Source organism: Carassius gibelio, chromosome B22, assembly GCF_023724105.1.
Source record: "Carassius gibelio isolate Cgi1373 ecotype wild population from Czech Republic chromosome B22, carGib1.2-hapl.c, whole genome shotgun sequence".
Taxonomy (NCBI): domain Eukaryota; kingdom Metazoa; phylum Chordata; class Actinopteri; order Cypriniformes; family Cyprinidae; genus Carassius; species Carassius gibelio.
Window position 1 is genome coordinate 391,337 of NC_068417.1, and position 25,059 is coordinate 416,395.

The 25,059-nt window shown below is 42.1% G+C and overlaps 1 long non-coding RNA gene across 1 annotated transcript; it reads right to left on the reverse strand.

The window, feature by feature from the left end:
- Positions 1-20,429: 20,429 nt before the first annotated feature.
- Positions 20,430-22,678, reverse strand: LOC127987644 (uncharacterized). The gene is made up of 2 exons (XR_008161300.1): positions 22,589-22,678; positions 20,430-21,677 (listed from the first exon to the last, which is right to left on the reverse strand). It is a non-coding gene; the product is annotated as an uncharacterized LOC127987644 (long non-coding RNA).
- Positions 22,679-25,059: the final 2,381 nt, after the last annotated feature.

Sequence of the window (25,059 nt, forward strand, 5' to 3'; positions counted from 1 at the left end):
AATGAATCCGTCTCCTGATCGTCTGCTTTATTTTTCTGTCTGCGCTGATTTAACACTCGATTCACTAAATGAATTGTGTCCAAACACTCACAGTATCGCTGCTGAACACAGTTGATCTGGCTCTAATTCAGTCTTTTAGGAGCTTCAGAGCTTCAATCTGCTGCTTGATCACTAGAACATCTTCATCAGCATCTCTTCTTCTGAAATGATGCTCTCTTCTGCTTTATTATTTCTCCACGAGCACAACAGCTTTATATGACAGGAGCCACACAGCTGTCACTCAAATATCTAACAGTAATCATCAGGCCGAAGTCAAGCTGATATTTGCATGTATTTGTAATCAAAGATGCACAGAAGCTGTTATGGTTCAATCTGACAAACTGAAATTAATGTAATATAAGGCTGTAGTTTCATGCATACAGGACACTTTACATCTGTCCACTTAAAATAAATTATGTCAAATAAACAATAAAAGCAGTCAGAATGATGTCATCTCATACAATAAATAAATTCCCTTTTCTTCAAATGCTGCTGGTGGAGAGCAAGAGTCTGTAATGCCATTATTTTACAGCATTTCTTGCATTCTGCTTTTGGTACCAGGTGTCTTCAATATTGAACCTTTTCACAATATTCTAATTTTCTGAGATACAGAATTTGGGATTATCATTTTGAGAAAGCAGCATTTAAAGATATGTTCAAACAGAAATATATAAAGTGCTATGAAAGAAACACTTGAAGGTGTATTTTGGATGTTTTCGTTCCATTGGTCTGAAAAAAAAGTTAAAAACTTAATGACAAAACAAAAATCTCAAAATTGACAGGTGCATAAATCATTGTTTTTGTCTGCAGTGTATCTATACCAAATACAAAGCCAGCCTGTTTATTAAAGCACAGTATTCAAATAATTGTTCAGTCAGTCACTGGGTCCTTCTTTTGGTGAATATAGTCTATAATGAATATAGGTGAATATAGAGGTGACTGTCATGCTGCCTAGTCTCTGTTTCCCTGGGTGTCCACTAGTGGGCTCACTTCCCCTTAGGCACTTCACCGTAGGCACTAGTATTTCTCTAGTCTTGTCCTGTCATCACAGTAATTGCACTCCTGTTAATTGCACCAAGTGGAGTCAATTTATTTGTCATTAGTATCCCTATAAATACCAGTCTTTTCCTGTTGTGTGTATGGAGTCCTTCCCCTTTGTGAATCCAGCATTCTCGTCCCCCAAGATTCTTCCTGTCTGCTCGTCCTCCAAGTCCGCTCGTATTCAGAGTCCCTTTTCCTGTCCCTTTCCTTTGTTTGTTTTGTTTTGGACTGATTGTTTGGTTTTGACCTTGGCTTGTTGACTACGATTTAGATTATCCCTTATTAAAGACATCTGCATTTGGATCTCTTTATCTCCCTGTGTCTCTCTGGTGCACAATCGTCACAGAAGGACTCCATCAAAAAGATCCAGTGATATGTCTGTTCATATTTCCTCCCCAGTCACCGAGCGGTAGAGGAATGGTTTTGTGGGTACTCGCCTGGTCTTGTTTCGTGGAACCAGGGGAGGTAGCACAGGAGTGAGTGGTCGAGAGGAGGTCCGGCATCACTCTCCACCATGGCCCCCCGTCGACCCTGGGTTCGTGAGAAACGGATGGGAGCCGCCGTCTCACCATTGTGGACGGAGAGGGGAAAGGAGGCGCAAGTCTGCCGAGCCAGCGCCGCTGCACAAGATGCCCGCCAACCCAGTGCCGCTGCGCAGAATGGCCGCCGACCCAGCGCCAAGGACAGAGTCAAGTCACCGGTGATCTTCAAGGACCGAGTCAAGTCACTAGTGATCTTCAAGGACCGAGTCAAGTCACTAGTGATCTTCATGAGCAAAGGCAAGTCACCATTGATCTTCATGAACAAGGAAACACCATGGGAGTACCAGAGTCTCGTCATTTCTCTGTGGAACTACCAGAGCCTCCCCACATTTCTGCTGAACTACCAGAGTCTCTCCTCGCTTCTGCGGAACTTCCAGAGCCTCTTCACATCTATTCAATTCAATTCAATTCAAGTTTATTTGTATAGCGCTTTTTACAAAACAAATCGTTACAAAGCAACTTTACAGAAAATTATGTTTCTACAATATTTAGTAGTAGCTAGTAGTTTGTGCACATTTGACAGGATTTTTGAAAAAAAATAAAAATAATAATAATAATACAAGACGTAGTCAGCTAGACGATGAACTATCAATATTATTAATTAAGTTATTATATGATGCAGTCACACATTTAGCAATAATTGTTAGTTCTGTTTGTTGATTCAGGGTTAGCATCATCTGGGGTCCTCTGGGGACTTTGCTATCCTAGGAAATACCAAACGTCCAGCGTTTTGTGACCTTAGGGTGCGTGATGGGTTGTAGCATGGTAGAAGGCTAGTAAGGTATGCAGGAGCTAAACCATTTCGGGCCTTATAGGTTAGTAATGATAATTTGTAACTGATACCGAACTTAATAGGTAGCCAGTGCAGAGACTGTAAAATTGGGGTAATATGATCATATTTTCTTGACCTCGTAAGGACTCTAGCTGCTGTATTTTGGACTACCCTTAGCTTGTTTATTGACGAAGCAGGACAACCACCTAGAAGTGCATTACAATAGTCCAGTCTAGAGGTCATGAATGCATGAACTAGCTTTTCTGCATCAGAAACAGATAACATGTTTCGTAGCTTGGCAATGTTTCTAAGATGGAAGAATGCAGCTTTTGTAACATTGGAAATATGATTTTCAAAAGACGAATTGCTGTCTAATATAACACCCAGATTTCTGACTGTAGAGGAAGTAACAGTACATCCGTCTAGTTGCAGATTGTAATCTACAAGATTCTGTGTAGTGTTTTTTGGTCCAATAATTAATATCTCTGTCTTATCCGAATTTAATTGGAGAAAATTATTTGTCATCCAATCTTTTACATTTTTAACACACTCTGTTAGCTTAGATAATTGGGAAGTTTCATCTGGTCTCGTTGAGATATATAGCTGAGTATCATCAGCATAACAGTGGAAGCTAATTCCGTATTTTCTAATAATATTACCAAGGGGCAACATGTATATTGAAAATAGAAGGGGACCTAGGACGGATCCTTGTGGCACTCCATATTTTACTGATGATAAATGAGATGACTCCCCATTTAAGTAAACAAAATGGTAGCGATCGGACAGGTTGGATCTAAACCATCTTAGAGCCTGCCCTTGAATACCTGTATAGTTTTGTAATCGATCTATGAGTATGTCATGATCTATGGTGTCGAACGCTGCACTAAGATCAAGTAAGACTAGAAATGAGATGCAGCCTTGATCTGACGCAAGGAGCAAGTCATTTGTAATTTTAACAAGTGCAGTTTCTGTGCTATGGAGGGCCTGAAACCTGAAATTCTTCATACAGATCATTTTTATGCAGGAAGGTGCTCAATTGAGCAGACACAACTTTTTCTAAAACTTTAGACATAAATGGAAGATTTGAAATAGGCCTATAATTTGCCAGTAAACTAGGATCTAGTTTTGGTTTCTTAATAAGAGGCTTGATAACCGCCAGCTTGAATGGTTTTGGGACGTGACCTAAAGATAACGACGAGTTTATGATATTGAGAAGCGGTTCTTCGGCTACAGGTAACAGCTCTTTCAGTAATTTAGTGGGTACAGGATCTAATAAACATGTTGTTGGTTTAGATACAGTGATAAGTTTATTTAGCTCTTCCTGTCCTATGGTTGTAAAGCACTGCAGTTTATCTTTGGGTGCGATGGATGAAACTGAAGTGTTAGATACTGTAGAATCTACATTCACTATTGTATTTCTAATGTTATCTATTTTATCAGTGAAAAAATTAATAAAGTCATTACTATTTAACGTTGGTGGAATATTTGAATCAGGTGGCGTCTGGTAATTTGTTTACTTAGCCACTGTGCTAAATAAAAACCTTGGATTGTTTTGGTTATTTTCAATGAGTTTGTGTGTATGCTCTGCCCTAGCAGTTTTTAGAGCCTGTCTATAGCTGGACATACTGTTTTTCCATGCAATTCTAAAAACTTTCAAGTTAGTTTTTCTCCATTTGCGTTCAAGACTACGAGTTTCTTTCTTGACAGAGTGATTATTACTGTTATACCATGGTACAGTACGTTTTCTCTAACCTTTTTCAATTTGATCGGGGCAACAGCTTCTAATGTATTAGAGAAAATAGTGCCCATGTTGTCAGTAATTTCGTCTAGTTCATGTGTATTTTTGGGTACAAATAGCAGTTGAGATAGATCAGGCAGGTTATTTGCGAATCTTTCTTTGGTGGCTGGAACAATAGTTCTGCCCAGACGGTATCGCTGCGACATATAGTTAAAGGGTTAGTTCACCCAAAAATGAAAATTATGTCATTAATAACTCACCCTTATGCTGTTCCAAACATGTAAGACCTCCTTTTATCTTCGGAACACAGTTTAAGATATTTTAGATTTAGTCCGAGAGCTCTCAGTCCCTCCATTGAAGCTGTGTGTACGGTATACTGTCCATGTCCAGAAAGGTAAGAAAAACATCATCGAAGTAGTCCATGTGACATCAGAGGGTCAGGTAGAATTTTTTGAAGCATCGAAAATACATTTTGGTTCAAAAATAGCAAAAACGACGACTTTATTCAGCATTGTCTTCTCTTCCGTGTCTGTGTGAGAGATAGTTCAAATCAAAGCAGTCTGGATATCCGGTTCGCGAACGATTCATTCAGTCAACCAAATCGAACTGAATCGTTACGGTTTGCGTCTCTAATGCGCATTAATCCACAAATGAATTAAGCTGTTAACTTTTTTAATGTGGCTGACACTCCCTCTAAGTTCAAACAAACCAATATCCCGGAGTAATTCATGTACTCAAACAGTACACTGACTGAACTGCTGTGAAGAGAGAACTGAAGATGAACACAGAGCCGAGCCAGATAACGAACAAAACATTGACTCGTTCACGAGTCAAGAACCGTTTCTGTCAGACGCATCCGATTCATGAACCGAGGAGCTGATGATACTGCGCATGTGTGATTCAGCGTGAAGCAGACCGACACACAGAGAGTCTGAACTGAACTGATTCTTTTGGTGATTGATTCTGAACTGATTCTGTGCTAATGTTATGGGTGCGGGTAAACCGAAGGCTTGAATCAAGGGCAATCATTGCAAATCAGAATCAGAATGAGCTTTATTGCCAGGTATGTTTACACATACGAGGAATTTGTTTTCGTGACAGAAGCTCCGCAGTACAACAGAATGACAGAGACAGAACATAAAACACATAATAAAAGAATAAAAAAATACAAATAAGTAGATAGTGAATGACAATATACAAATGACAATTGTAGGCAGGTATATTACAAAAATGCAGTTATGTATGTACATGTAAATTATGTGCAAAATTTAAGTGTATACTAAGTATGTGTGTTAGATAAATAAAGTGTATGTGTATATAAATATAAAGTGTAGTGTGTTCGCCGTTATTATCAACTGTTCATAAGATGGATTGCCTGAGGAAGAAACTGGTCCTGTGTCTGGTCGTTCTAGTGCTCAGTGCTCTGTAGCGTCGACCAGATGGCAACAGTTCAAAGAGGGAGTGTGCTGGATGTGAGGGGTCCAGAGTGATTTTGACAGCCCTTTTTCTCACTCTGGATAAGTACAGTTCTTGAATAGAAGGGAGGGTTGTACCAATGATTCGCTCAGCAGTCCGGACTACCCTCTGTAGTCTTCTGAGGTCAGATTTAGAAGCTGAGCTGAACCAAACAGTTACTGAAGTGCAGAGGATGGATTCGATGATGGTGGAGTAGAACTGTTTCAGCAGCTCCTGTGGCAGGTTAAACTTCCTCAGCTGGCGAAGGAAGTACAACCTCTGCTGGGCCTTTTTTACGATGGAGTCAATGTGAATGTCCCACTTCAGGTCCTGAGAGAGTGCAGGGGGGTCTCTCCTGAAGTCCACGATCATCTCCACTGTTTTGAGCGTGTTAAGCTCCAGGTTGTTGAGAGTGCACCAGACAGCCAGCTTTTTTACCTCCTGTCTGTAAGCAGACTCGTCACCGTCCTGAATGAGGCCGATGAGTGTGGTGTCGTCTGCAAACTTCAGGAGCTTGACAGAGGGGTCCTTAGATGTGCAATCGTTGGTGTACAGGGAGAAGAGCAGTGGGGAGAGAACACAGCCCTGGGGAGCTCCGGTGCTGATTGTACGGGTGCTGGATGTGTATTTTCCCAGCCTCACTAGCTGCTGCCTGTCTGTCAGGAAGCTGTTGATCCACTGACAGATGGAGGTGGGTACAGAGAGCTGATTTAGTTTGGGCAGGAGAAGGTTTGGGATGATCGTGTTAAAGGCCGAGCTGAAGTCCACAAACAGGATCCTCACATAAGTCCCCGGTCTGTCTAGGTGTTGCAGAACATAATGCAGTCCAATGTTTACTGCATCGTCCACAGACCTGTTTGCTCTGTAGGCAAACTGAAGAGGATCCAGTAAGGGCCCAGTGATGTCCTTCAGGTGGGCCAGCACCAGTTTTTCAAATGACTTCATGACTACAGACGTTAGAGCCACAGGCCTGTAGTCATTTAGTCCTGTAATTTTGGGTTTCTTAGGGATGGGGATGATGGTGGAGCGTTTGAAGCATGAAGGGACTTCGGACAGCTCCAGCGATCTGTTGAAGATCTGTGTGAAGATGGGGGCCAGCTGGTCAGCACAGGATTTCAGACAGGCTGGTGTAACACAATCTGGGCCCGGTGCTTTTTTCCTTTTCTGCTTCCGGAAGACCTGGCGCACCGCATCCTCGCTGATCTGAATTGCAGGTGTGGGGGAGAGGAGGGATGCAGGAGGTGAGAATGGTGAGAGTGTTTTATAGGAGAGGTGTTCAGGGTGGGTTGCAGGAGCTGTTAGTGGTGTGAACGGTTGTTTGGAGAGGCATTCAGGGCTGGTTGCAGGAGTTGTGAATGGTGTGAATGGTTTTGTGGGGAGGCATTCAGGGCAGGTGATGGGTGTTCTTTCAAACCTGCAGTAAAACTCGTTCAGATCGTCTGCCAGTCGTTGATTCTCTACAGTGCTGGGGGGTGGTGTCTTGTAATTGGTGATCTTCTTTAGACTTTTCCACACTGATGTGGAGTCGTTGGAAGTGAACTGAGTCCTTATTTTTTCAGAATAATTCCTCTTTGCCACTTTGATCTCTTTTTCCAGTGTGTATTTAGCCTGTTTATACAAGACATTGTCCCCCTTCACGTAAGCATCTTCTTTGGCCTGACGGAGCTGTCTGAGTTTTGTAGTGTAGTTTAAATCTAGATTAAAGACCCATCTCTTTAACCTGGCATACACATAACATACTAATATGCTTTTAATATCCAAATCCGTTAAAGGATTTTTAGGCTGCATTAATTAGGTAAACTGGAACCGGAAACACTTCACATAACACCGTACTTTCCACATCATTAGAAGAATGGTATCTACGCTAATATTTGTCTGTTTCTGTCTTATTCCGAGGTCACCGTAGCCACCAGATCCAGTCCGTATCCAGATCAGAGGGTCACTGCAGTCACCCGGATCCAGTACGTATCCAGACCAGATGGTGGATCAGCACCTAGAAAGGACCTCTACTGCCCTGAAAGACAGCGGAGAACAGGACAACTAGAGCCCCAGATACAGATCCCCTGTAAAGACCTTGTCTCAGAGGAGCACCAGGACAAGACCACAGGAAACAGTTGATTCTTCTGCACAATCTGACTTTGCTGCAGCCTGGAATTGAACTACTGGTTTCGTCTGGTCAAAGGAGAACTGGCCCCCCAATTACTCCGGGATATTGGTTTGTTTGAACTCAGAGGGAGTGTCAGCCACATTAAAAAAGTGAACAGCTTAAGTCATTTGTGGATTAATGCGTATTAGAGACGCGTATCGTTTAAAACGATTCAGTTCGATTTGGTGAACTGAATGATTCGTTTGCGAACCGGATATCCTGCTTTGATTTGAATTCTCTCTCACAACAGACACGGAAGAGAAGACAATTCTGAATAAAGTCGTCGTTTTTGCTATTTTTGGCCCAAAATGTATTTTCGATGCTTCAAAAAATTCCAATGGACCCTCTGATGTCACATGGACTACTTTGATGATGTTTTTCTTACCTTTCTGGACATGGACAGTGTACCGTACACACAGCTTCAATGGAGGGACTGAGAGCTGTTGGACTAAATCTAAAATATCTTAAACTGTGTTCCGAAGATAAAAGGAGGTCTTACATGTTAGGAACAGCATAAGGGTGAGTTATTAATGACATAATTTTCATTTTTGGGCGAACTAACCCTTTAATATCAGTTATACGCAGCATGCACGGTACAAGGAAATGGTCTGTAATATCATCACTTTGAGGTACAATATTTATAGCAGTCAGATCGATTCCATGCGATACAATTAAATCTAGTGTATGTCAGTAAACGCAAGTCCTAATGTATCATTTGCATTATCAACGTCCATCCATCCATCCATCCATCCATCATTTTCCGATTATCCGGGGCCGGGTCGCGGGGGCAACAGTCTAAGCAGAGACACCCGGACTTCCCTCTCCCTAGCCACTTCTTCCAGCTCTTCCGGGAGGACCCCGAGGCGTTCCCAGGCCAGCCGGGAGACATAGTCCCTCCAGCGTGTCCTAGGTCTTCCCCGGGGCCTCCTCCCGGTGAGACGTGCCTGGAACACCTCCCTGGGAAGGCGTCCAGGAGGCATCCGAAATAGATGCCCGAGCCACCTCAGCTGGCTCCTCTCGATGTGGAGGAGCAACGGCTCTACTCTGAGCTCCTCCCAAGTGACCGAGCTTCTCACCCTATCTCTAAGGGAGCGCCCAGCCACCCGACGGAGAAAGCTCATTTCGGCCACCTGTATCCGGGATCTTGTCCTTTCGGTCATGACCCACAGCTCATGACCATAGGTGAGAGTAGGAACGTAGATTGACCGGTAAATCGAGAACTTTGCCTTACAGCTCAGCTCCTTCTTCACCACGACAGACCGGTACAGCGACCGCATTACTGCAGAAGCTGCACCGATCCGTCTGTCAATCTCACGTTCCATCCTTCCCTCACTCGTGAACAAGACCCCAAGATACCTGAACTCCTCCACTTGAGGCAGGAACTCTCCACCAACCTGAAGTGAGCAATCCACCCTTTTCCGACTGAGAACCATGGCCTCGGACTTGGAGGTGCTGATTCTCATCCCAGCCGATTCACACTCGGCTGCAAACCGTCCCAGTGCACACTGAAGGTCCTGGTCTGAGGAGGCCAACACGACAACATCATCCGCAAAAAGCAGCGACGAAATCGTATGGTCCCCAAACCGGACACTCTCCGGCCCTTGGCTGCGCCTAGAAATTCTGTCCATAAAATTATGAACAGAACCGGTGACAAAGGGCAGCCCTGCCGGAGTCCAACATGCACCGGGAACAGGTCTGACTTACTGCCGGCAATGCGAACCAAGCTCTTGCTCCGGTCGTACAGGGACCGAGCAGCCCTAAGTAGGGAGCCGCCGACCCCATACTCCCGGAGCACCCTCCACAGGATGTCGCGAGGAACACGGTCGAATGCCTTCTCCAAGTCCACAAAACACATGTGGACTGGTTGGGCAAACTCCCATGAACCCTCCAGCACCCTGGAAAGGGTATAGAGCTGGTCCAGTGTTCCACGACCGGGACGAAAACCACACTGTTCCTCCTGAATCCGAGGTTCCACTATCGGCCGAATTCTCCTCTCCAGTACCCTGGCATAGACTTTCCCAGGGAGGCTGAGAAGTGTGATCCCCCTATAGTTGGAACACACTCTCCGGTCCCCCTTCTTGAAAAGAGGGACCACCACCCCGGTCTGCCAGTCCAGAGGTACTGTCCCCAACCGCCATGCGATGTTGCAGAGACGTGTCAGCCAAGACAGCCTCACAACATCCAGCGACTTGAGGTACTCGGGGCGGATCTCATCCACCCCCGGTGCCTTGCCACCAAGGAGCTTTTTAACTACCTTGATGACTTCAGCCCGGGTGATGGACGAGTGCCCCTCCGAGTCTCCAGCCACTGCTTCCTCAACGGAACACAAGTCGTTGGGATTGAGGAGATAGTTCAAGTTCAAGTTAATTTATTTATATAGCACATTTAAACAGCCACACTAGACAGACCAAAGTGCTTTACAGAACAAGCATATAAAAATAAAAGCAGCAAGACACACTTAAGCACATAGAGAACAACTAAGCTAAGATTTATTATAAAATCAAGAAGCAAATGTAAAATAATAAGAACAGTCTAAGATAAGTAATCAATATGCTAACGAGAATAGACAAGTTTTGACCAGAGACTTAAAAACAGAGAGGTTAGGAGCAGTTCTGATCTCTAGAGGCATGGTGTTCCAGAGACAAAGCCCTGCCACCGCAAAAGCACGCTCCCCTCTACGCTTAAGTCTGACACGAGGGACTACCAGCAGCGCCTGGTCGTGGGATCTGAGACTTCTGGACGGAATGTACGGATGAATAAGTTCAGAGAGATAAACTGGTGCTAGGTTGTGTAAAGATTTGAAGACAAAGAGAAGAATTTTGAAATCTATTCTCTGCCGGACTGGTAACCAATGTAAAGATCTGAGAATGGGAGAGATATGGTCATATTTGCGACAATTATGGATGAGTCTGGCTGCCGCATTTTGGACTAACTGAAGACGGGAGATTTGAGAATCTGATATACCGCAATATAGTGAGTTGCAATAATCCAGTCGACACGTGATGAAAGCATGAACCGCCATTTCCAGAGTTACTGGAGTGAGAAAGCCTTTGATTTTAGATAGTAAGCGAAGTTGGTAGAAACCAGAACTGACTACAGATGAGATGTGTTTATCAAACTTTAAAGACTGGTCAACAAGAACACCTAAGTTCCGCACTTCTGTAGATTTAAAGGGAGATAGACCTCCTAAGTCAGGGCATGTGCACTGGGACCTTTCACTCGGGCTGAAAACAATGACCTCGGTCTTATAATCAACAAGGGATAGGAAATTTTGAGCTAGCCATGCCTTCACCTCCTCTAAGCATAGATGAAGAGAGTTTAGTGCTGCAGGATTATTGCGCATGATAGGAATGTAAATTTGGGTGTCGTCTGCATAAAAGTGAAAAGATACACAGTGTTTCCTAAAAATTGTGCCCAGCAGTAGCATGTAAAGAGAAAATAGAGAGGGAGCCAAAATAGAGCCCTGTGGAAGACCACATCTCAGGGGTGCCATGGAGCTGGAAAAGTTTCCCATTTTTACTAAAAACTTCCTGTCAGTAAGGTAGGACTGGAACCATGACAGGCCAGAGCCTTTTATGCCCACCCACGTCTCCAGTCTAGCTAACAGGGTAGGGTGGTCAACGGTGTCAAAAGCCGCCGACAGATCTAGGAGAACTAGAACGACAGTGTCTCCACGGTCAGTGGAGAGATAAATGTCATTTAGCACTCGCAGGAGAGCGGACTCAGTGCTGTGGGAAGTCCTAAACCCAGATTGAAAGACCTCATATATACAGTTATTTGACAAAAAGTGTTGGAACTGATCCAACACGATTTTCTCTAATAGCTTGGAAATGAAAGGTAGGACAGAGATTGGCCGGTAATTTTTTAAAACAGAAGGATCCAGTGAAGGCTTCTTGAGCAAAGGAGTGACCGTAGCCACTTTAAGATTGGCCGGAACAGATCCAGTGCTTAGACACTTGTTAATAAGGGATACCATACCTGGACCCACCGTGTTGGTGATTAATTTTAAAAATCTCGGGTGAATGATATCATTTGGGCAGAATGAAGGTTTGAGCTTAGCCTCCACATCCTTCAGTGTCTGAAAGTTAATGGGAACAAAAGCCTCCCAAACACAGGAGGTACGCGGCATAATAGGGGGGAGAGTTAATTTTAGGCAGATACTGGTCCTTGATGTAGTGATTTTGTTAATAAAAAATCTCTGGAAGTCTTCACATAGAGCATCTGAGGCAACAGATAATTTAGCAGATGGGTTTAAAACAGAATGAATGACAGAAAACAAGACCTTAGGGTTAGAGTGATTGGATTCAATTAAGTTTGAGAAGTATGCAGCTTTAGCTGATTTAGCAGTGTTCTGATAAGCTGTAAGTGAGTCTTTGAACATGCGGAAGGAGACACTTAGCCTGTCCCGTTTCCATTTGCGTTCGGCCTTTCTACATATTTGTGTTTGGAGACGAGTGTCAGAATTTTGCCACATATCTGATTTTGGTTTGGGTTTGTGAGGCTTAAGAGGAGCAGTCACGTTAGCTACTTTACGCCAGGCAGAATTTAAAAGGCTAAGATGCTGATCTGCATCCAGGTCAGATAAAGGTTGGTCCAAGTGCCAGTGAGAGCATAGCTCAGTAAAGCACAAGTCGAAGTTTGTGTTGAACTGAGGAGAATAGAACCGTGACATAACAGGATCAGTAGTGGGTTGAGAAAGCTCCAGAAGAGACAGTGAACAATAAAATAGGTTTGTGATCAGAGAGAGGAAATTCAGAGATAACAATATCAGTGACATCAATCCCATAAGATAATACAAGGTCCAGTGTGTGGCCTTGAGTGTGGGTAGAGTTTTTGACCCACTGCAGTAGGTTAAAAGAATCTATTAAGTCAAGAAACTCCTGCGACAGGGAGTTTGAATGACAGCAGATATGAATATTGAAGTCGCCCAACAAAAGGAAGCGATCATAGTTTGTGGCAATGTTGCCAATGAACTCAGTGAATTGGAGTATAAAATCCTTAGTGAAGAGTGGATGGCGGTATATCACCCCTATACAGATGGGACCATTCCAATCTAGGTGGAGAAGCTGAGTTTCAAAGCTGGGGAAGGCCGTTGCAGGGACCAGCCGGCAGCGTGAGGAGAGAGAGTTATTTAAAATAGTTAAAATCCCACCCCCGCGTCCATTAGGACGAGGAGAGTTAAAAAATGTACAGTTTGCTGGAACCAGTTCTGATAAGGGAGTTAAATCACCAACCTTAATCCATGATTCTGTGATGAACATAAAATCCAAGTTGTGTGATGAGTAGAAGTCGTTTAATAAAAAGGTCTTATTCACCACGGAGCGGGCGTTTATTAGCGCCAACTTAGGTGGAGGAATAGACACATGAGATGACGGCGCTTTTCTCAATGAGCGCAGATTTCCGTGATTTACTCCGTTCCGCCGGGCACGTCGGCCAACACTGCGGAGATCAACCTGAGTGGCAAGACTCAGATGTAGAGGGAAAACAGGACGAAGACATCGGTAAACCGAGTCCCGCGGGTGCCATGCTGCAGATCTGCGTCCAAACGAAATGTCAGCTAGTAAATAAGCTTTTAGTTTCGTCATGTAACCTCCGCGGCAACCTCGTTTCCTCCTTCGCTTTCTCCGCACAGTGTTTAGCGGCCACCGGCAGATATCGAGCAGGAAGATAGTTTGGGGAGGCTCGTACGGTTTGTGTAGTGGGCATTCCACGTCCACGGTGTGAAAGTTTGCGTATGAATCCCCAACGGAGGTGCGGATGTCTAGGAGAGCTTGACGGGCGTACACCAGCCGCGTACAACAGGTAAACGACACATCAGACAGAAAGAGAAGAAAACACGAGAGCTGCAGACGGCATGCCAAACACACAGGCGCCATCTTTTTCACACAGGCGCCATCATTCAATTGAATTGATCCTCGAAGTATTCCTTCCACCGCCCGACGATATCCCCAGTTGAGGTCAACAGGTGCCCATCTCTACTGTAAACAGTGTTGGTAGGGCACTGCTTCCTCCTCCTGAGGCGTCGAACAGTTTGCCAGAATCTCTTCGAGGCCAACCGATAGTCTTTCTCCATGGCCTCACCGAACTCCTCCCAGGCCCAAGTTTTTGCCTCCACGACTACCCGGGCTGCAGTCCGCTTGGCCTGCCGGTACCTGTCAGCTGCCTCAGGAGTCCCACAAGCCATCCAGGCCCAATAGGACTCCTTCTTCAGCTTGACAGCATCCCTTACTTCCGGTGTCCACCACCGAGTTCGGGGATTGCCGCCTCGACAGGCACCGGAGACCTTACGGCCACAGCTTTGAGCAGCCGCAGCGACAATGGAGGTGGAGAACATGGTCCACTCGGACTCAATATCTCCAGACTCCCTCGGGATCTGGTCGAAGCTCTGCCGGAGGTGGGAGTTGAAGATCTCTCTGACAGGGGGCTCGGCCAAACGTTCCCAACAGACCCTCACAGTATGTTTGGGTCTGCCGAGTCTGTCCAGCTTCCTCCCCCGCCATCGGATCCAACTCACCACCAGGTGGTGATCAGTTGACAGCTCCGCCCCTCTCTTCACCCGAGTGTCCAAGACATATGGCCGAAGGTCTGATGACACGACCACAAAGTCAATCATCGACCTCCGGCCTAGGGTGTCCTGGTGCCACGTGCACTGATGGACACCCTTATGCTTGAACATGGTGTTCGTTATGGACAAACCGTGGTTAGCACAGAAATCCAATAACAGAACACCACTCGGGTTCAGGTCAGGGGGGCCGTTCCTCCCAATCACGCCCCTCCAGGTGTCACTGTCACTGCCCACGTGAGCGTTGAAGTCCCCCAGTAGAACGACGGAGTCTCCAGTCGGAGCACTTTCCAGCACCCCTCCCAGAGACTCCAAGAAGGCCGGGTAGTCCGCACTGCCGTTCAGCCCGTATGCACAAACGACAGTGAGAGACCTATCCCCGACTCGAAGGCGCAGGGAAGCGACCCTCTCGTTCACCGGGGTAAACTCCAACACATGGCAGCTGAGCTGGGGGGCTATTAGCAAACCCACTCCAGCCCTCCGCCTCTCACCATGGGCAACTCCAGAGTGGTAGAGAGTCCAGCCTCTCTCAAGAAGTGTGGTTCCAGAGCCCAAGCTGTGCGTTGAGGTGAGCCCGACTGCATTATCAACGTGAATATTAAAATCTCCCATGATTAGCGCCTTATCAACTGTAACTAGAAGGTCTGAGAGAGGAAATCTGCAAATTATTTTAGGAATTCTGTATACGGCCATCTCAGTTGAACTCTCTGAGCACCCGACTGATCCTGCTGTGGCCACGGAGGCTACCCTTAACTTGTTCATGTTTTTAGTTTCAGACTTGCCCTATCAGACTTATCCTCCTGTTTATTCGGCCACAGGGATGTGGTGGTCTTCTGCTCTGCCCTGGGGGGCGTCTCGGGTCGGCCGCACGGATGTGGTGTGATCATCAAAAACAAACTTTAAAAATTGTTTTTGTTCATTTACTTTACATTTTTCTGGTTCAATTACGATAAGATTTTTTCTAGATCCTACATTATATTTATATTTTGACCTCACTATTCGGGGAACAGACACAGTCTTAATAGATTTTACAGCGCAAGTACTTTTATCATTTAAGCGGGTGGAACAAAACTCATCATAATGGTTATTTGAGAATTGTCTTACTAGTCACATGGAGCGAAGTGTCCTGGAGATGTTGTCAGAGAGCAGCTCCGCTCCGACTCTGCTGGGGTGTAATCCATCAGCGCGAAACAGTCTAGGACGCTACCCAGAAAAGATTCCAGTTATTAACAAATAGCAGTTTCTGTTCTTTACACCATGACAACAACCATTCATTTAAAGCAAAAAGTCTACTGAACCTTTCGTGTCCTCGTCGATACGTGGGCAGTGGTCCTGACACAACGATCGTCACCGCGGGCGTCGTGCTGCGAACCGTCTCGATCAGGCTGCTGAAGTCCCTCTTCAGCGTCTCCGTCTTCCGCAGCGTGGTGTCGTTAACCCCGGCGTGAAGCACGACCGCTCTGGGGCTCTCGTCGTCCTTCAGGATCGCGGGTATCTGCGCAGAAACATAGAGAACACGAGCACCAGGCAAACAATGAGTGTGCACTTTACTTTCGGCTAACGTAGCACTTACGTGTCGGACGATGGAGTCTCCGATGATCACAGCGTCGCGTCCTGTCTCACGGAGGGAGCGAAGCGGTTCTGGATGGAGATCTCAAAGGCAGGAGGGGGAGAAATCGTTACCCAGGACCCGGCTCGCGTCCTCCGCTGTGGATGCACCCAGGGTCCGTGGTGTCCCGGCGTCGCAGTGAAGGACATCTGGGAAGATCGCGTCCTGGGTGCACCGGGCCTGTGCAGAGAAACACAAGGAGTAGACGTGATGGGACTGTTAACAGCACGCTGTATACTTACCCCGGACTTGTGAGCGTCAGCCCGGGATGATTCCAGCGCGGCTCTCCGCTCTCTCAGCTGGGCCTGCCTCTGTTCCAGGTCGCGAATCTGCTTCCCCACGGCCTCGAGCTCGAGCTGCACAGAGTGGAGACATTCATCCGCCATTAAAGCAAGTAACAGTGAGTACAGCAGTGGTAATGTGTGTGAATAGAGTATTAGCAATGTAAGCGCAGTTAGCAGCAACCACGCTTGCTGATGCTAATGGGCTAAAAGCTAATAGTGGACCCGGGAGATCAAAATAAAACTAGTGATAGCGAGGCGCTCTGATTGTTTTTGTTGTAGAATACAATAGAGGATATATTCACACGTTATATAAACGGAAACGATGATGTATAAAATTGATTTTTAAGTTAAAAATAGTAAATGAAAAGAATATAGTGACGGAGCTCAAACGCAGTACAGCCGCCAACAACGCAGAATTCGCGTCAAACGCTAAATGCACAAAAAGCACCATTTGCGCTTTATGGAAGGCCAAGAGGGTAAAATACACGTGCATTTTAACACGTGAAAAATCAGCGCGTATTTAATGTGTATTTCACGTGTTAAATACGCGTTAAATAAACGTGAAATACACGTGAAGTACGCATTAAAAATCTGTTTGAATGGGTCAATGTCATTGGCTGCTGAGGACTTGGGTCAAACCACTTCTGTGAGCTTAGAGGGGTGTACCATTCATAGACAGGCAACCACCATTTAACATGCTATATAGATCAGCTTATTCTGCCTTATTATTTTGTCTTTTTTTTTTGTATAGCCTATAATATATTTAAATTGCAGTTTTATGAAATATTTATTTTTTACCACTCATGCCTTTTTGTAAATAAACATATTAGCAGACATTCTAGCTTTAATAGTGGTTGAACTTAAAGGCTTAGTAATTAAGCAACAAATCTTTTTTATGGATGGTAACTGTAAAATTATTACTGAAATATTATTAGTAATTAGTTAGTTACTGCAAAATAAATATCATTAAAATAACTAAATTACTAGTTACTGCTCAACTCTGACTTTCAGTGAAAAAAAAATAGTTTGTACATTCTCCTGCTGAGAAATAACTGATAAAAACGTAAGAAAATTTTGAGTGCTCAAGAGACATTTTTTATATCCATCTTATTTGACATTCAATATCTCAGGACATAAATAAGGTAAGTTAAGATGTATATGTTTAGAATTTTGTGGTGATAGTATAAAGTTTAGTTTGATTGATTGATTGATTTATAAAAGTTACAGTATTTTGTAATGAAACAGGACTTTTTGTTTAGTTCTTGACTCGCCGAAGTATACTATTTAAATACTGTTGCTTTCTGAGTGCCATACACAAAAATAGCAACTCATAACTCCACGAATATAGCAAGGAGAGTCAAAAGTTATAGTCTGATTCTACTGTGACGATCCAAGGGGCTGTAGTATTTTATTTTGTCCAGCAGGTGTCTCGGGGTAACACTTTTTGTGTCTTTAGGTTAAGTGCTGTGATGCAGGTGTGGAAAATTGATTTTGATTAACCATGCTGCCTATAAGATGCTGGCTTTCTTACCCTCTGGAGGGAAGGAGATTGGGGCTTGGTCTCTGCTGGTCTTGCTGTTTGGTGGTCAGCCGGACTTTCCTCACGCTCTCAGTCCAAGGCTTGATGTTGTGTTTTTGTATCTTTATATTTTTTTTTATGTTTTACCTCAATGTGGTTATGTCTGTGTTCTGATTAAAACACATATTTGTGCAAATTTGATTATGTTGTATGGACTCTCTATTCATGTTGCTACTCCTTGATCCAAGGCGTTGTAACACTACGTTCTGTCAAATGTTTAATAGAGCTCTCCAACTGATTCATGATGGGTTTAGGTATTATTTACATATGAAAGATCATAATGGATTGTTTTGATTTTGGACTCATTTCAATCTTGAGAATCTGCTGTAAATAATGATATGCCATTTTTCACAACCAGAGCATGTTTCATGAACTTATAAAGGTAAAACCATGAGAATATTGCAGCATGTGCGCGAGTTTTTTTAATTTATTTTTTGTTATAATTCGATGACGAATATCTTCAAATCTAAATGACAGATTATTGTATAATTGGGCTCATTTTAATCGAGAGAATTTTAAATTTTCCACGAGCTATGCATGTTTCATGAAGTTATGAATGGAAAAGTAACCTAAGTTTTTTTTCTCAATTGAATGGTTTCATGTGTGTGATAATATTTTAAGTAATATATTTAGATCAAGTGAACAAATTACGATGAATTTGAGCTCCTTTTAATCTGGAGAATTTTCTGAAAAAATGACATATGATTTTGCATGATCTATGAATGTTTCATGAAGTTATTAATAAAAGCGCAAAGTGAAACTAAAGTTATTTGTGTGCTGTGCCTGTTGGGTTTTATGTGTTATAGCAATATGAGCAATATATTTGGATCTCATCCATGGATCACAGTATCTCTGGGCTCATTTTAATTGGGATAATTTTCTGAAAATAATGATCTATGCATGATTCTTGAAGCTATGAATGAAAACGAAACATGAAGTATCGAGCTGTTTTTCTTTGCAGCCTCAGTGTGCCAGTCTGCTTTCATGTGGCACAGCTCTATGAACGAAATCTTTCGATCTGATCATAGGATCTATGCATGTTTGGTGAAGTTAAGAGGCACGGGACTGAAACCTCTGATTTTTTTTTTTTCTTTTGCTAAGATACATTCCCTAATTTTTTTTCTATGTGTTATAGCTTTACGAAATGTATATTTAGATCTTAATGATGAGTTTTATGATGAGTTTCGACAGTTTTTAATCTGCAAATAGTGACGTGTCTTTTTTATGATATAGCCTATGCTTTTTTCATTAAATTATGAGTGGAAAGCCTACATGACACAGATTTTTGGCTAAACTACATGTGCAGTTTTATGTGTGTTATAAATTTTACATGGAAAATCTTTAGATATAAATGACAGATTTGACAGATAGTTTTGGGCTCTTTTAATCAGGAGATTCTACTCTAAATGATGGTGCATAATTTTACTCTGAAATCTTGTTTTATGAAGTTACAAGTAAAACGGTGACATCAATAGGCCTATTATTATTATTATTATATGGGTCTGGGGTTGACTTCTTGTACAAAACTTGCTCCAGTTTATTCAAAGGCTCAAACAATTTCTCAATGGTGCGAGTGAAAAAACTCTGAGGTCGCAGCTGTGCAACTAGCCATTCAAGGGGGAAAAAAGTCTCTGCGACTCTGAAGGTCTCCCTGTGGTTCAACAACAGACTAGAATCCTGCATTTTAGCCTGAGCCCGACGGGCCCAGACCTTTTTTTTTTTACCCCCTCGAGCCGGGCTTCGATTGTTCAGATGTGGGCCGGGCCTCCACCCAGCTAACACAGTTACGTTGTGACGACGTAACTGGACCAGACCATATTCGTTGCAGCGACGTCCCAAATAACGTTCCAGCGACGTAACTTTGTGATTCCCATATCCGTCGTGGCGACGTTATAGTGGAACGTCGCTGGAACGTGAGGAGTACGTCCCAGCGACCGAACTGGCACGTTATGAGGACGTTCCTATAAAATACCATATTGGTCTCAGCGACGTACCACATAACGTTCCAGTGACGTAACTTTGTGATTCCCATATCCGTCGTGGCGACGTTATACTGGAACGTCGCTGGAACGTGATGAGTATGTCCTGACGACCAAACTGACACGTTATGAGGACGTTCCTATAAAATACCATATTGGTCTCAGCGACGTACCACATAACGTTCCAGTGACGTAACTTTGTGATTCCCATATCCGTCGTGGCGACGTTATACTGGAACGTCGCTGGAATGTGATGAGTATGTCCCAGCGACCAAACTGACACGTTATGAGGACGTTCCTATAAAATACCATATTGGTCTCAGCGACGTACCACATAACGTTCCAGTGACGTAACTTTGTGATTCCCATATCCGTCGTGGCGACGTTATACTGGAACGTCACTGGAACGTGAGGAGTACGTCCCAGCGACCAAACTGACACGTTATGAGGACGTGACATTACAGGATCATATTGGTAATTCATATTTTCACCTCACCATTACCTTGAAATACATAAAGAACTAATAAACTCAATCCATCTCTGGTGCAAAAAATAAACCTTATGAAATCTAATTGTAATCTAATTATAGGGGATTCATAGTTAATACATTAATTACATACATGCAATGCAAACAAATACAAAAACATTACATTCTAATATAAAATAGACAAAAACACACTGCATTCATTCACAAATCAATATTTATTCAGCACTACTTTGTATAAAAACATTTTGAACATCGCACCTGTTCTTTAACCATGCAAAATGTTACTAAGTTATGAGCACAGAAAACTAAACACATCAATTCATAGATTACACAATATAAACAATAGAACATTTTTGTCTTAAAGATGGGGAGATGGTTAATGACGTTATTAGTGAAAATTAAAAATAATTATCAGTAAACTTATTGATACAACATAATTTAGTGCAACGAAAAATACATGATAAATAGATATGAAACAATTCAGCAGATACTGCACAGAGATACTGCACAAAGTAAAACTGTGAGTGTCGTATATGAGGCTCCTGGTATAAATGTCTGGTGGTGATGTGCTTTAATTACACGACATGCAGGAAAAAATTTAGGCTAATTCATGCGCACGATTTTATATTTCATTCCCTCGATTTGCTAAAACGTGTACACTATTTATACATCAAGAGAACGAATTAGTAAATTGTGCATACGATTTAGCAAATCAATGAAATGTAAAAGTAATCGTGCATGTTTTAGTACATAGAGGGAATGAATTAGTAAATCATGGACATGATTTCTTTCTTTTTCTTGCATGTCATGATCAGGGCTCTGTGCTCACTATCAGAGGATAAACCTAAACAATAAAGCAATTACCAAAGAACCATAATTTTTGAGCTTCTCAGAAGAAAAACATTCATAAAGCGTAAAGATATGAAAAATGAACAATATAGAGATTTCTAGCATCTCTCCTGTATTATTTGTCCCACCCGAAAAAACAAAGTTTTTTAAGAAAATGAACATATCGACTTTCTCAGAAGAATCTGTGATTACTGACTGTGGAGAAGACTCTTCAGACAGTGCTGAGGAGGCAGAGTTAGGTGCTGGACAGCTGATAGAGAAGAGGAAGAGGGTGTTTCTTACCCCAGCAGCAGAAGACAGGCTCTTCTGAGGGAAGGACAGGAGGCTTGCAGTGTTGTGCTGTAGAACAAGGCTTCTTCTCAGCACCTGATCTTCTTCAGAAAAGAGTTCCTCTAGTGTAGAGTCAGACACTCAGATTTCTTGCAAACTGGAATCTTTTAATAACATTTAGCATATTATTGTAGTCATGTTCATTGTTTTTATTATAACTAATGGCAAGCTTATAGAAAATTGTTAAACGTGTTCTTCCTCCTCCTCTTCATCCTGGAATCTTTTCTTTATGGTTTTCAAGAGAAGTCTCTTCTACTCACCAAGGCTAGATTAATTTGATAAAAAAAAAAAAAATGTAAAAAAAAAAAAAAAAAAAAAAAAAAGAAAACAGAAAGAAAGAAGTAACAGTTTTCATACTCTTTTTTTGAATATACTTAAACATATTTATTGAAATAATTATGAGGCAAAGCTGAATTTTTCAGTAACTTTACTCCAGTCTTCAGTGTCACATGATCTTTTTCATATACTGATTTGCTGATCAGGAAACATTGCTGATTATCACAAATCAGTGCATTTACATGCACCTAATCGCATTATTGGCGCTATGATCAAAGTGTACATCTGCTCATGACATACATGATGTAAATCACATCTGCAGTTAGCTTACTACGGTTGTTAGTTCCACTGAACTCTATTGGTAAAGAAGGAACTTGTGACCAAAGTTGGTTTTAGGGAAACGCACCGCATATTAGAAATGATGGGGAAGAAAACTTAGCATTTCTGGAAAGTTGAATTTTTTCTTCATTATTATTTTATAAAACACAAAGTTCAAAACATTGAAAAAAAGGTAATCTTTTGTAAAATTACAAAAGTCTTCTCTACCACTGGTTTTCAATTTTATGCATTCTTGCTATTAGCCAACCACCCCCAAATAAATAAAATAAATAATAAATAAATATAACTGTAGTGTAGACAAAATGTTTGGGCAGCACAACTGTTTCCAACACTGATAATAATCAGAAAAATTTATTGAGCAGTAAATCATCATATTAGAATGATTTCTGAAGATCATGTGACACTGAAGACTGGAGTAATTAATGCTGAAAATATAGCTGTGCATTATAGAAATAAATTAAACTTTTAAAATATATTTAAAACTTTTGACCAGCTGTGTACATTGCCACATTTAAATGAAAACTCAACTTGTAATAATGCACACATTCTCAAAGAACTTACATTCTGGTGATAACTTCCTTCCCTCACTGCTGTCAGATCCCTTCAGTCATTCCCAGACATCCTTGTTTTTAATCTTTCCCTCAAATCTACAGAAACAAACATCATTTTACAGACAATTTGGATAAGTCACGAATTACAATAGTTATATAACTATAATCACAATGCTAAATTATATATATATATATATATATATATAATTATAAATATATATTGAATCGGCACACAAGTATCGGGATAGTATTGAATTGGCAGATTAGCGTATCATCCTATCATAGTTACTACAGTCAAAACAATGAAACTCTCTTCAAGAGCGCACAATAACTGATATTTAAAACTGTTAAAAGAAAAGGCTCAAAATATTGCACACATATAATACACAACAATATCTCTTCCTTTGGTGTTTTGAACATTTCTATGAGTAATGCTACACGCTGTGACTCTGTGTTGCTTCAAGTGCATCATTCTGCGCACTGGTTGTGTTTACGTGCTGCACGCTGTATAGGAGCCATTCCCTTTCGTATTATAATACATTAGCACAATGATAGATTCTTGTTCTGTCCCATCTACCACATGTTGCTGCCTTCATTACTGTGCTATGAATTTAAAAGAAATGTATTTTACACACACTTACATTATACACACACACACACACACACATACATATATATATATAGACGGTTTCAACGGCAACAACATAAACAAACGTTACTGCGCATGCGCGCTTTTGTGGACCTAACCTAACCGGTAGACTTCCAAATAGAATCAATAACAACAGCCAAGTCCCTCTAGAGTAGATATTTTTTGATAACAAACAAAAAATGTTTGCTGCGTGGATCAGGCGGACTTGATGAAAATGCAAATTCATTCTTTGCCAGCAGGAGATGTTTTAAAGCATAGACATAAAGTAGAGGTTTCCCTGGTAACAGCTGTAAACAAAGCAGAGCTACGCTCACACGCTGCTTTATCAGGCATATAACATGCAAGTCTTCCTTCAGAAATACAGCGATATAAAAACACCTGTGCCTCGTTTTGATATTTAAACATATAAATGTTAGGAATTATTAAACGTGCAGTACGTAACGTTACTCATTTTTATTTAACGAAGCCTTTTTGAAAATCGATCAGTTTTAAAATTGTGGCGAGTCTCCAAAAATAAATAAATGTATGGGAAACATCCCGCAGCACAACCACCTGAGCCCAACTTCAGTCTACTCATCACCTTGCCTTTAACTGTGTTTGTAGAAGGCACTGCAGCCAGACCGATATACACAACACAGACTGGAAGTTAACTTAGGTCCAGGCGCGTGCGCCCGATGAAACCGTCTAATATATATATATATATATATATATATATCAGTTTGAGACCAAAGGTTTGGACACACCTTCTCATTTAAAGAGTTTTCTTTATTTTCATGACTATGAAAATTGTAGATTCACACTGAAGGCATCACAACTATGAATTAACACATGTGGAATTATATATGGAATTATATACATAACAAAAAAGTGTGAATCAACTGAAAATATGTCATATTGTAGGTTCTTCTTTTGCTTTGATTACTGCTTTGCACACTCTTGGCTTTCTCTTGATGAGCTTCAAGAGCTAGTCACCTGAAATGGTCTTCCAACAGTCTTGAAGGAGTTCCCCGAGAGATGCTTAGCTCTTGTTGGCCCTTTGTCCTTCTGTCTGCGGTCCAGCTCACCCCTAAACCATCTGGATTGGGTTCAGGTCCGGTGACTGTGGAGGCCAGGTCATCATCACTCTCCTTCTTGGCCAAATAGCCCTTGATGCCTTCAGTGTGACTCTACAATTTTCATAGTCATGAAAATAAAGAAAACTCTTTGAATGAGAAGGTGTGTCCAAACTTTTGGTCTTTACTGTAAAATATATATATTTACAGTTTTATATATATATATATTATATTATATATAAGGTTAACGATTAATCGATTATTTGTTCATTAATTTAAACAACGATCGATCATGTAAATGATTGAAAATTGACATCCCTACACAGAAGTATAGAAAATTCTACATTGATTTAAAATTTTTTTTGCAAAAAACGACACTGATATCGGATCAGAATTACTGTCTCTTCTCATAGTGACAGCCAATCACATTAGTTTTCTGGTATTGCATGCACTCGATTGGCTTGCGTCTGCGCTAGGGTATTTGCGTAAGATGTTCTGACTGGAGGACGGCTGCATTGGCGCTTGAGAAGTCTTCAACTTCTATTTAGAATTAATTTCTAGAATTAATTTCACCATCCTTGACGTCACTTCATTTAAAAGTAAACGAGAGGCGTTGACGCCCCGTGTGATGGGGCGTTATATGTCTGGATACCGCTCCACAAATCTTTCAACCACGAGAAATGTAGTTGCAGCACGGCCTTACATCCAGAACAGCAGAATGGTCAGGATGACCTGAAACACATAACCAACTGAAATCAATTTAAAAGTATTAAGTCTTGC